Raw genomic sequence first — 14,371 nt, 5'->3', positions numbered from 1 at the left:
GAGAAGGTGACAACAGTTGGTGCGATTATTCGCAATTGGAAGAAACACAAAATAACTGTCAATCTCCCTCTGCCTGGGGCTCCATGCGAGATCTCACCTCGTGGAGTTGCAATGATCATGAGAATGGTGAGGAATCAGCCCAGAACTACACGGGAGGATCTTGTCAATGATCTCAAGGCAGCTGGGACCATAGTCACCAAGAAAACAATTGGTAACACACTACGCCGTGAAGGACTGAAATTCTGCAGCGCCCGCAAGGTCCCCCTGCTCAAGAAAGCACATATACAGGGCCGTCTGAAGTTTGCCAATGAACATCTGAATGATTCAGAGGAGAACTGGGTGAAAGTGTTGTGGTCAGATGAGACCAAAATTGAGCTCTTTGGCATCAACTCAACTCGCCATGTTTGGAGGAGGAGGAATGCTGCCTATGACCCCAAGAACACCATCCCCACCGTCATTATGCTTTGGGGGTGTTTTTCTGCTAAGGGGACAGGACATCTTCACCGCATCAAAGGGACGATGGAGGGGGCCATATACCGTCAAATCTTGGGTGAGAACCTCCTTCCCTCAGCCAGGGCATTGAAAATGGGTCGTGGATGGGTATTCCAGCATGACAATGACCCAAAACACACGGCCAAGGCAACAAAGGAGTGGCTCAAGAAGAAGCACATTAAGGTCCTGGAGTGGCCTAGCCAGTCTCCAGACCTTAATCCCATAGAAAGTCTGTGGAGGGAGCTGAAGGTTCGAGTTGCCAAACGTCAGCCTCAAAACTTTAATGACTTGGAGAAGATCTGCAAAGAGGAGTGGGACAAAATCCCTCCTGAGATGTGTACAAACCTGGTGGCCGACTACAAGAAACGTCTGACCTCTGTGATTGCCAACAAGGGTTTTGCCACCAAGTATTAAGTCATGTTTTGCAGAGGGGTCAAATACTTATTTCCCTCATTAAAATGCAAATCAATTTATAACATTTTTGACATGCGTGTTTCTGGATTCTGGTCTCTCACTGTTCAAATAAACCTACCATTAAAATTATAGACTGATCATGTCTTTGTCAGTGGGCAAACATACAAAATCAGCAGGGGATCAAATACTTTTTTCCCCTCACTGTAGTCAAAAATAATATCCCGAAATATAACAAAGCCACGTGCTCCATCAAAGCAGACCACCAAAAATACGGCGCTCATTGCTCCACAAACAGTCCTTTTCCTCCCTACCCACAATCACCTGCTGCTTGGGTGAGCCTCAATCCCCCATCAGTGGGTTGAAAGAGAGGTTTGCCAGATCCAATCGGAACCTCCAATAACAGGAAGCCCATTTTACACCAACGAGGCCAAAGTCACCGCAAAAAGGACACGGCAACACGAAGCGACCCAATCATGTTGGCCACGTAGCCGTACTGTACCTTTCATCTTTCAACCCACACACACACAAACCACACACTATCCCTCCGCTTGAGGCATACTCAAACCAAAATGTTTCAGTTCTGAAGGGTTGGAAGACAAAATTAACTTACACCAAATTAAACTCAAGTCCCCCCTGGGCCTTACGTTCCAGCCCTGTTCTACGTTAGGACACCCACCCATGCTTACAGCATGACAACAGTGACAGGAGACCTAGATTAAGTCATAGCGCAAAGCTACACCACGAGGGGCAATCTATTGTGTGTCCCTCACGGGATTATTGGGTCGTTCCATTTTATTATCACTTTTTGACCGCACCCGTTTTGATTTGAACAAAACTTTCTATACATATTTGCCCATGGTAGAAGTGGTCAGAAAGTAACGTTTTCTGAATTCCAAAACATTTAGGAGATAGAAGTGATCAAAGTTTACCCATTTTGTATAACCTACCCTACCATGAGGAATCCATGTCTTCATCACTGGAAAAGATTAACTGAGTTTGATGTCATTTAAAAGCTTACAAACAGGGTTGTCAAACCATTTTATAATTTCTTGAAAAAAACTTTTTATAAAATAGTCATTTTTTTACTTTTAAATGTCAATTATCCCCGCATATGTTGTAGCCCCTATTTTAAATCATCTGAGGTGTGTGTTGTTGTGCCATCAGTTGAGACACAGCATGCTCTTGAATTAAGGGTGGGTGTCATGTTTTGGCTGATAAATGTACTAAAATGGGAATACAATTTAAATTTTAACTTTCAAATGGTAGCACAAAGATGGTTGGGGGTCCACACATCAGAGAATGTTGACTTGGATGGGAAGAGCAGATCTATACTGTCAAACTTCCATAGGAAAGCTATTTAAATATAGAAAATAGAAATTCCCCTTTTAATTTGACGGTGGGTGGACCGGCAGCCATCTTTGTGGTAGTAATTAGAAGTAAACATTTCTATTAAATTTCAATGATGTACCAGCTCAATTGCAGTGGTTTGAAGGGATATGTCCATTCTATCAATTATACACTATATATATATATATATATATATATATATATATATATATATATATATATATATATATATATATATATATATATATATATATATATATATATATATATATATCATATACATATACATATACATATACATATACACACAAGTAGGTGGACACCCCATCAAATTAGTGGATTCAGTTATTTCAGCCACACCAGATGCTAACAGGTGTATAAAATCGAACACACAGCCATGCAGTCTCCATACACAAACATTGGCAGTAGAATGGCCTTACTGTAGAGCTCAGTGACTTTCAACGTGGTACCGTCATAGGATGCCACCTTTCCAACAAGTCAGTTCGTCAAATTTCTGCCCTGCTAGAGCTGCCCCTGTCAACTGTAAGTGCTGTTATTGTGAAGTGGAAACGTCTAGGAGCAACAACGGCTCAGCCGCGAAGTGGTAGGCCACACAAGCTTACAGAATGAGACAGCCAAGTGCTGAAGCGCGTGAAAATCGTCTCTCCTCGGTTGCAACACTCACTACCGAGTTCCAAACTGCCTCTGGAAGCAACGTCAGCACAATAACTGTCGTCGGGATCTTCATGAAATGGGAAATGCGCAATGCCAAGCATCGGCTGGATTGGTGTAAAGCTCGCCGCCATTGGACTCTACAGCAGTGGAAACGCATTCTCTGGTGTGATGAATCACACTTTACCATCTGGCAGTCTGAACAACAATGTGCCCAAAAATGTTCTTAGACACTTAGCAAATTTCAGGTCTGCTGAACACAAACTTCAAAGTTGTGAAAATTCTGTGCAACTTCCAGAGCGCGTTTACTGTGAACAATGAGGCTGTACCCGCTTTAAGTTAAAACTTTAACAGTGGCCAAGTACAGTCGTGGACAAAAGTTGAGAATGACACAAATATTAATTTTCAAAGTCTGCTGCCTCACCTTTTATGATGGCAATTTGCATATACTCCAGAATGTTATGAAGAGTGATCAGATGAATTGCAAATAATTGTAAAGTCCCTCTTTGCCATGAAAATGAACTTAATCCCAAAAAAACATTCCACTACATTTCAGCCCTGCCACAAAAGGACCAGCTGACATCATGTCAGTGATTCTCTCATTAACACAGGTGAGTGTTGACGAGGACAAGGCTGGAGATCACTCTGTCATGCTGATTGAGTTAGAATAACAGACTGGAAGCTTTAAAAGGAGGGTGATGCTTGAAATCATTGTTCTTCCTCCGTTAACCATGGCTACCTGCAAGGAAACACGTGCCGTCATCATTGCTTTGCACGAAAAGGGCTTCACAGGCAAGGATATTGCTGCTAGTAAGATTGCACCTTAATCAACCATTTATCGGATCATCAAGAACTTCAAGGAGAGAGGTTCAATTGTTGTGAAGAAGGCTTCAGGGCGCCCAAGAAAGACCAGCAAGCACCAGGACCGTCTCCTAAAATTGATTCAGCTGCGGGATCGGGGCACCACCAGTGCAGAGCTTGCTCAGGAATGGCAGCAGGCAGGTGTGAGTGTATCTGCACGCACAGTGAGGCGAAGACTTTTGGAGGATGGCCTGGTGTCAAGAAGGGCAGCGAGGAAGCCACTTCTCTCCAGGAAAGACATCAGGGACAGACTGATATTCTGCAAAAGGTACAGGGATTGGACTGCTGAGGACTGGGGTAAAGTAATTTTCCCTGATGAATCCCCTTTCCGATTGTTTGGGGCATCCGGAGAAAAGCTTGTCCTGAGAAGACAAGGTGAGCGCTACCATCAGTCCTGTGTCATGCCAACAGTAAAGCATCCTGAGACCATTATGTGTGGGGTTGCTTCTCAGCCAAGGGAGTGGGCTCACTCACAATTTTGCCTAAGAACACAGCCATGAATAAAGAATGGTACCAACACATCCTCCGAGAGCAACTTCTCCCAACCATCCAAGAACAGTTTGGTGACGAACAATGCCTTTTCCAGCATGATGGAGCACCTTGCCATAAGGCAAAAGTGATAACTAAGTGGCTCGGGGAACAAAACATCGAAATTTTGGATCCATGGCCAGGAAACTCCCCAGACCTTAATCCCATTGAGAACTTGTGATCAATCCTCAAGAGGCGGGTGGACAAACAAAAACCCACAAATTCTGACAAACTCCAAGCATTGATTATGCAAGAATGGGCTGCCATCAGTCAGGATGTGGCCCAGAAGTTAATTGACAGCATGGCAGGGCGGATTACAGAGGTCTTGAAAAAGAAGGGTCAACACTGTAAATATTGACTCTTTGCATAAACTTAATGCAATTGTCAATAAAAAACCCTTGACACTTATGGAATGCTTGCAATTATACTTCAGTATAACATAGTAACATCTGACAAAAATATCTAAAAACACTGAAGCAGCAAACTTTGTGAAGACAAATATTTGTGTCATTCTCATAACTTTTGACCACGACTGTAGGCTACTGTGGCTATTTGATCATAATGTGGGCCGAACAGTGGCCTATCATCAAAAACAATGGAGAAAATGCATCCCATAACATGTAGGCCTACATTCCATGAGACTTTTGGAAAAAAATATGCAGGGCTTGACATTAACCTTTTTATCCACAAGGAGGTGACTGAAAATGTTGTGTTGCTTGATGAAAGAAACCACTTTACAAAAGAAAATGCATTACTATTCACATACCATTATAACAGAGACTCAGACAAATTATGCTAGCCTCTGCCTATTGGCTACCTAGCTGATTCAAGCCTGTCTCAAAATACAACACTGCCCCTTTAAGACAAAAAACACTTATTTTCATGACTCTCTTTTCAAAGACTCACGAAATGCACACGATTTGTGCTCTTGTAGGAAGCAAATCACTCTCCTATTGCTGACTACAAATTATCTATAACTGGGCTAATAACTCACTAACTAGCAAAGGATATGAACAAAATGTGCACAGGTTGCTACATGCAGCTCTTGCTTTGATCTCAAAATAAGTGCATCTACTCACAACCACAGCTGTAAAACATTCCAGTTGAAAGTAAATGGCACAGATCCATATATGGCAGTGGTCTATTTGCATATAGGCCTACTGCAGCTCTGATTGGTTATGCCGCACCGGTCTGTGTAGAGTACGGGCTGAGTCATGCGCAATAGAATCCTACTCCGATGCGTTCTGCCTTCAACAAAATCTCTTGCATAGTTTGTTTTGTTTCGGTATGTAGCATTGAAAGTGGCTAATATTGCGTTGATTCGATCACAATTGCCACAGTAAAGGGAAACGATAGTGTTAACAGGGAAAACTCTAGAAAGTTCAATGAGATTTTTCTTCTGCACTCTGTGTGGCAGTCCAGGGGGAGCTGCTGCGTGGCAGGCTCGGGCTACTGCGCGCAGCTTAGAGGGAACATTGCCGACGGACGAATCTGGGTTTGGCGGATGCCAAGAGAACGCTACCTGCCCCAATACATAGTGCCAACTGTAAAGTTTGCTGGAGGAGGAATAATGGTCTGGGGCTATTTTTAATGGTTCGGGCTAGGCCCCTTAGTTCCAGTGAAGGGAAATCTTAATGCTACAGCATACAATGACATTCTAGACTATTCTGTGCTTCCAACTTTGTGGCAACAGTTTGGGGAAGGCCCTTTCCTGTTTCAGGATGACAATGCCACCGTGCACAAAGCGAGGTCCATACAGAAATGGTTTGTCGAGATTGGTGTGGAAGAAATTGACTGGCCTGCACAGAGCCCTGACCTCAACCCCATCGAACACCTTTGGATGAATTGGAACGCTGACTCCGAGCCAGGCCTAATCGCCCAACATCAGTGCCCAACCTCACTAACGCTCTTGTGGCTGAATGAAAGCAAGTCCCTCAGCAATGTTCCAACATCTAGTGGAAAGCCTTCCCAGAACAGTGGAGGTTGTTATAGCAGCAAAGGGGGGACCAACTCCATATTAATGGCCATGATTTTAGAATGAGATGTTCGACGAACTGGTGACCACATACTTTTGGTCATGTAGTGAATTTCTATGATTGAAATGACACCCACCCTGCATTAAAGTGTATGCTGTGTCTCAACCCATGGTGGGCACAACAAACACCTCAGATTATGTAAAGTAGGGTATAAACTACAATTTGAGTTTTTTTTATTTTTATGCTAAATCAAGAAATTCTAAAATAGTTTGAAAACCCTGTTTGTAAGCTTTTAAATTATATCAAGCTCAACCGTTTTTCTTTTCCAGTGATTAAGACATGGATGTCTGATGGTAGAGTGGGGTATGCAAAATGGGTCAACTTTGAGCACCTCTATCCCCTAAATATTTTGCCATTCAAGTCCAAAATAAGTTACTTTTTGACCAATTCTACCATGGGCAAATATGAATGGTAAGTTTTGTTCAAATCAAATGGAATGACCCTATTCTCAAATTACCATGAATAAAAGGGGTCTGGGCGGATACTCTACTTTTTTAACCCACTCCGTCTGTGCATCTGGGGAAAAGAGATAAATACCTGATTAGTCTTTTGCATGACTCTATGGGCACGGGCTTGGGTTTCAGTGCCCAGAGGCTAGTTCACTGTGTTGTAGTGGAAATGGAATGGAACATTAAAATAAAGTTATATCCGGTTTGTTTAGTAACAACGACGCATAGTAACTAAAAAATCTGAATAAGTCTTGCCAGTGCCAAAGTCACCCTGGCCTATACAGGAATATACTGTAGATCAGTACAGGGTAAATATAGCGTAGTTTTGCCCGGGCTGACATCTTTGGAGTGACCACAGATCTGCCCCAGTAGGTCAAAGGCTGTTCTTTAATGAGTGAGTGAACAGCGGTGTGAACTGGGAACGTTTTACTGACACTCGCACTCTCTAGGACCTGAAGACAGGTCAGCGGTGCAGCAAGAAAGTACAGACAGAGTACAAGTGGTTTGAACTCCAGCTGAAATCAGAGACAAGCCCCGTCACCCACACGCCACTGATAAAAGCGCGGCTGGCAGGAAAAGGGTTAAGGGCCACTAACACTTCCCAGGGTCCTGAACATAGAGGCAGCATTGGGGAAAAAACACCAATAAACACACCCAAAAGGCAAAGCCCAACAGGCAAAGCCAGTCTTAGCAGACTCCATAGAGGCATTTATACACACACACACACACACACACACACACACACACACACACACACACAGTCCAAGGAATGTCAATAGCATAAATCCATTCACCTTTGCTGGCGCTAAGGCAGCAGTGTCCAGCTGGCCTGCGTAGCATCAACACGAGCCCCTGTCCCGGATACTCAGGCCATTATTACATTATCACAATAAATGTGGGCTGTGTGCTTCACTAAACTCAATATGACTCATCTGAGCTATTTCAGGGAGGTCCATTTTAAAGAAACCTGGAACATCATCCTCTGCATCGTTGACTATGCCGTCCCAGGGTGGGGTCGCATTCTTGGAGTGAAAGTACTTCACTAAAATAACATTTTAAACTTATGCAATTAAGGGCTATACGCCATTACAGTTCCATAACACACCAAGTCACCAACACCAGAGCACTTTCTCCTTAATGTGCCAAGTGGTCTGAAAAGCCAAACCACAATTTTCTATTTAATCCCGACACTAGTCATTGAGCCACTCCGTAATCCTCAAGTCCGCCTAGTAAGTCTGATAATTACACTTATTGGACACCCATAATGATTAGTCTTTAGTTTCAGCCAAAGGCAGCAAATGCCATTTCATTGCATGCTTCCATCAAGTGGAAACCTAATCATGTGTAAGCCCAGGTCGTAAAAAGAGAGAAGGGGAGAAATTATTACTTTGCATGGGCGATACACACTTGGCCACTGAACACACTCTGCCCCTTTGCTTGCGTTCACTCGATAGCATAAAAAGTCAATTTGGAATGACAAAGTTAGCAGGCATTCCTACATAGTCACCGTAAGGATTCAAATTCTCAGCAATAGTCTTTATACTACGTTATGTACACTAAGAAGAAGTAAACTGCAAAAGTGACATAACCCCAATGGAAAAACCTACCAAGTGACCAGTCAAAGGTGAAAGTAAAGTTTTCTACAGTAGACTGGTACGAAGAGTCCAAATGGAGGTGGAACAGGACAGCACTCTAGTTTTTGTACACTCCACTTGGCCAACACGTCCACTTGGCCAATGTTCATACAGGCAGGATATGAAGGGATTGCAATTCAAGTGTCGAGCTTGCTTGGTTTGGCATTGTAACCTCTCAGCGGTTTGGCATAGACATAAAATGCCCTTTTCCTTGGCTGTAAGGTCTACCAGGTAGGAAGTGGTTTGTATCGACAACATTAATGCCTGTGTACTTCTGAATTCCTACTTAGGCAGAAATTGATAGGTCATTGCCCTGTATGCACATACAGTAAACCTCCAATGCATGCAGCTATACCTATCTCCCAGTCCAACTTGCTTGTACTAGTGTTCCCACCATCAGAAGGGGTGGAAGCAGTAGCAGAGTTAGTAACTGGCTCTGGGACTTACTGGAAAGCAATCAGTGATTTGCCTTCATGTCTGAAACAGGTCAAGGCAGGTCCCCTCTATTTTTCTCCCTCGCTCTCTTTTTACAGGCCCCACCTTCCAGATTATTATTCCACTGCTGCTACTAGTACTGCAGCTGGGGGAGCATTGCTGTTCAGACTCAGTGTTGCACCTCATTCCTTTGACACTCGTTATATGTAGCCTACAGTGCATTCGGAAAGTATTCAGACCACTTCCCTTTTTCCACATTTTGTTAAGTTACAGCCTTATTCTAAAATGGATTAAATAAAAAATGTTTCCTCATCAATCTACACACAATACCCCATAATGACAAAGTGAAAACAGGTTTTTAGAAATTGTTGCAAATTTACTAAAATAAAAAACAGAAATACATTATTTTGTACAAAAGCTCAGGTGCATCCTATTTCCATTGATCATCCTTGAGATGTTTCTACAACTTGATTGGAGTCCACCTGTGGTAAATTCAATTGATTGGACATGAGTTAGAAAGGCACACATCTGTCTATATAAAAGGTCCCACAGTTGACAGTGCATGTCAGAGCAAAAAACCAAGCCATGAGGTCGAAGGAATTGTCCGTAGAGCTCCGAGACAGTATTGTGTCGAGGCACAGATCTGGGGAAGGGTACCAAAAAAATGTCTGCAGCATTGAAGGTCCCCAAGAACAGTGGCCTCCATCATTCTTAAATGGAAGAAGTTTGGAACCATCAAGACTCTTCCTAGAGCTGGCCGCCCTGCCAAACTGAGCAATCGGGGGAGAAGGGCCTTGGTCAGGGAGGTGAACAAGAACCTGATGGTCACTCTGACAGAGCTCCACAATTCCTCTGGAGTTGGGAGAACCTTCCAGAAGGACAACAATCTCTGCAGCACTCCACCAATCAGGCCTTTATGGTAGAGTCGCCAGACAGATGCCACTCCTCAGTAAAAGGCACATCACAGCCCGCTTGGAGTTTGCCAAAAGGCACCTAAAGGACTCTCAGACCATGAGAATCAAGATTCTCTGGTCTGATGAAACCAAGATTAAACACTTTGGCCTGAATGCCAAGCGTCACGTCTGGAGGAAACCTGGCACTATCCCTACCCATGAAGCATGGTGGTGGCAGCATCATGCTGTGGGGATCTTTTTCAGCGGCAGGGACTGAGAGACTAGTCAGGATCGAGGGAAAGATGAACAGAGCAAATTACAGAGATATTTTATGAAAACCTGCTCCAGAGCGCTCAGGACCTCAGACTGGGGCAAAGGTTCACCTTCCAACAGGACAACGACCCTAAGTACCCAGCCAAGACAACGCAGGAGTGGCTTCGGGACAAGTCTCTGAATGTCCTTGAGTGGCCCAGCCAGAGCCCGGACTTGAACCCGATCGATCATCTCTGGAAAGACCTGAAAATAGCTGTGCTGTGACGCTGTGCTTCAGAGGATCTGCAGAGAAGAATGGAAAACTCCCTTCCCATGTGAAGTAGATCTATACAAATAATAATGGACAATGCCTGCCATCGATCAAGGCAATTCCAAGTTGAAGTTGTCTATCATGTATGAGTCTGATCATTCCCTGCTGTATTCACAATTTGAGCACTGACCTAAACACATTTGATGACTTAGCCATAGAGGTCATGTTTTGAAGATCATTCCAATTATGGCTGTCATCATAGTCTACTTGGGAACTAGCCCTTGATCATGACTCTCACTTCCATTACATTACACATAAGAGTCATTAGACAAAGGCTCGTCTGTAGGGGGGAGTTTTGTTAAGAGCCGAGACGCTCGGTCTGAACATTAACAGGCATCGCTTGCGGTACAGTTTTGGAAACATAAGGACCTTCTCTTTCATATCGTCAAGAAATACTTTTCAAAAAACAAAAGGCTAAATTGATATACACCTTTATAAACTGACGGAAGACAGTGGACTACCTGTGCTAATTAGCCATTTGCGTTTCAGAACACCGGTGTGTAAACGGAAGACAAGCCGCCACAAACGTGTTGTCACTGAAAAATACTGTTGGCTGTTGTTAAAATAATTGTTATGTGATATGAAAGTAGAGCTATTTATGTTTATACAACCATACTGCAATTTAGAATTGATTCACGTTTAGATGGAGTATTTGGCTGTTTTGGCTTCCAGAGCCAATTCGCCCTTTAAAACAGAACATGTAAGGTCCTTGGACTAAGGAGTAACGTTAGGCTCCTTTAGTCCAATATTGGGCTACTTGGGAACCAGCTAAAATATTATCTGTCAATATAGATAAAGGGCTTTTACTGCCATCTTGCTCAGACCAGTTGACCTGTAAAAAACGGTCTACTTTAGGCTGTACTGGGAACTAAATCTTCAAAGTGACAGTGGACTGTAGCTCTCTTTAGTGGACAGTGGAATTTGTCGAATTGTGGAAAGGTGGCTGGCTACTAGTGTTGCGAATTCATTTCAAGAAATCGCCTGAGCCGGATGATACATTGTTCTCGAGGAAAATATTTACTTTCCTGTTCAGAAACCCCAACATTCCATCCAGAGAGTAGCACATCCCCACTGGACGTAAAAGTGGGCTAGCCACTCGTAATCATAATAACGGCTACATTTTGTTAGTGAACTACGAATGCTTAAAACTAGGAGAACTTCAAACTCTTACACATTTTTAACCACCTGGCTGCTCAGAAGGGCACAACGTTGTAGAATATTCAGATATAAATATTGAAATAAATGGACCTGGAAATATGTAGCACTGTACAAACATGTTCTCTGACTTGAAGAATATGGAATCACGTCACTTTTCGTGACATTTCTTTCTGCAACATTCCACACCGTTTGCCTACTGAACGTGGCCCAGGTTTTTAGTCGCAGTCCGGTGTTTCATGGAGGCTTCCTTTTGGCTGCAGCAGCAGAGCAGGGGGAGGAGGGGTAAAAACTTGCCGCAGTTCGGAGTATGCCTTCCCGTGTCGAACTCAGGAAGTTACAGTAACACCGTTACATTTTTCCATTGATGTAGTTATACAAGTAGTTTTATATTTATCAAAACACTAGTTCACCTACCTTGCCATGAAAAAGATCTGCGATAGTCCCTAAATTCATTCGGTTGGTGTCGAAGAGTCAGTGCCGACAAGATGACTCTGTAGGTTTGAACCAAAGACTGAACACAAGCCCTTTCACAGATTTTTCTAGTACACCAGCGGGACAGGTTTTTTTTAATCTCCTGAACTTCCTTGGTTGTTTCTTCCCTCCACTCCCTGCGCTGTAGGATCAAACCATCACATTCCACCGCGTCCCTAACAATGAAAAAGGTGGGTTTTCCTTTGCGCCGGTGGACCCACCCCTTGTGTGACTAGTAGGGTCTGACCGTAACAAGAACGCCCTTCCCTGCTGTAGAGTCCCGCCTCTCCTCAAGTCCAGCTGAATAAAGAGCGAAACATGCCGAATTCAAAGGGGCAGGAACATGAGACATGAGCCTCTCTTTGAATATTAGAGCGTAGGTTTCCGTACATTGCAATGCCCTAAAAAGGATGACAGTGCAGCAGGCCTACGGGGAATGAATGCAAGGAAGGCAGCAGTTTCAGATAACTTTGCAGAAGAAACGTGTGTATGAATTTGGTCTGCCAATGCACAATATGGGATATCATATCATTCACAAATGTATGAGTCTGCTTTCATAAAAGACCCATACATATCAGGCTTTTGGGAAGAGAAATAAGCTTTTTCCATAATTTGGTCACTATGTAAAGTGTCCAGGGAATGGCATTTTGCCTTGTGTCATGCAAACTTTTTTTTGCAACCACCTGGTCATTTGGGGAAATCAAATTCTGATACCTGGTTGCCCAGCTTGGCAACCACATTTCAAAATAAGTGGCTGGCCCTGTATAACTAACATATCTGGCCTGTCAATGGACAAGCAGCAGTACAGTGCTAAGCAATGTGGACCCAGAAAGAGGACCATAACTGTCATCACCACAGACTTATATAATCAACTGTCATCACTAAGCAGAGAGGCCAAAGTACATCTGTGTCTCACTGTATGCATGTGACAATAGGGGCCAATCAACACAATGCGCCTACACAGAAAGTGTTATTTGACTCCTCCCGCTGCCCATAGTCTTGGCTCAAGCATTGACCACACGCATTTGATTGGCTATTTATTAACCTAAAGCCCCAGACGTTGGATGATTTCCCCTACTGCCATAGGCTACACCGTCTCTTATTACCTTTCAGTTGCTGTGACTGAAACTTAACCATGTAATAAAGTATTAGATCAAGTATTTTATCTGTGGAGAGTGTCTCGCCTCCCGTCTGCATTTAGTATCAATGTATTTCAGCAGTACATACTACTTTTTAGCCAACAAGAATTAGCACTTTGATATGTAGACTAGACATGATGTATATCATATCTAGTCTACAACTATCCAGGAGCTAGTTGGGTGATTCTAAAAACACTGGCACTTGGCAAAAAAAATAATAAACACATTTTCCTCTTGGATCACTAAGATTAGGATCTGTAGTTATCTATTTTGTAATTATTGTTATGTTTATTCATCAGATATTATGCATTTTACCACAATTTGGTCCACCCACACAGACAGTGTGGTGAAGAAGGCGCATCAGAGCCTCTTCAACCTCAGGAGGCTGAAGAAATTTGTCATGACACCTAAAACCCTCACAAACTTTTACAGACGCACAATTGAGAGCATCCTGTCGGGCTGCATCACCGCCTGGTACTGCAACTGCACCGCCCGCAACCGCAGGGCTCTCCAGAGGGTAGTGCGGTCTTCCCTCCAGGACACCTACAGCACCCGATATCACAGGAAGGCCAAAAAGATCATCAAGGACATCAACCACCCGAGCCACTGCCTGTTCACCCTGCTATCATCCAGAAGGCGAGGTCAGTACAGGTGCATCATAGCAGGGACCGAGAGACTGAAAAACTGCTTCTATCTCAAGGCCATCAGACTGTTAAATAGCCATCACTAGCACATTAGAGGCTGCTGCCTATAGACATAGACTAGAAATCACTGGCCACATTAAGAAATGGAACACTAGTCATTTTAAAAATGTTTACATATCTTGCGTTACTCATCTCATATGTATGTACTGTATTCTATAATATTCTACTGTATCTTAGTCCATGCCACTCTGTCATTGCTCGTCCATACAGTGAGGGAAAAAAGTATTTGATCCCCTGCTGATTTTGTACGTTTGCCCACTGACAAAGAAATGATCAGTCTATAATTGTAATGGTAGGTTTATTTGAACAGTGAGCGACAGAATAACAACAACAAAATCCAGAAAAACGCATGTCAAAAATTTTATACATTGATTTGCATTTTAATGAGGGAAATAAGTATTTGACCCGCTCTCAATCAGAAAGATTTCTGGCTCCCAGGTGTCTTTTATACCGGTAATGAGCTGAGATTAGGAGCACACTCTTAAAGGGACTGCTCCTAATCTCAGTTTGTGACCTGTATTTAAGACACCTGTCCACAGAAGCAATCAATCAATC

At 43.2% G+C, this 14,371-nt stretch overlaps 1 protein-coding gene across 1 annotated transcript in view; it reads right to left on the bottom strand.

Moving 5' to 3' along the window:
- The window catches only part of LOC121545123 (leucine zipper protein 1), a 92,175-nt gene extending 80,036 nt beyond the window's left edge, over positions 1-12,139 (bottom strand). The window contains exon 1 of the mRNA XM_041855532.2: positions 11,917-12,139. The gene's annotated coding sequence lies outside the window, so the exon portion shown is untranslated. The remainder of the gene's footprint in view (positions 1-11,916) is intronic.
- Positions 12,140-14,371: the final 2,232 nt, after the last annotated feature.

This window comes from Coregonus clupeaformis, chromosome 29 (genome assembly GCF_020615455.1).
Source record: "Coregonus clupeaformis isolate EN_2021a chromosome 29, ASM2061545v1, whole genome shotgun sequence".
NCBI lineage: Eukaryota > Metazoa > Chordata > Actinopteri > Salmoniformes > Salmonidae > Coregonus > Coregonus clupeaformis.
This window is presented reverse-complemented; position numbering and strand designations above follow the sequence as displayed.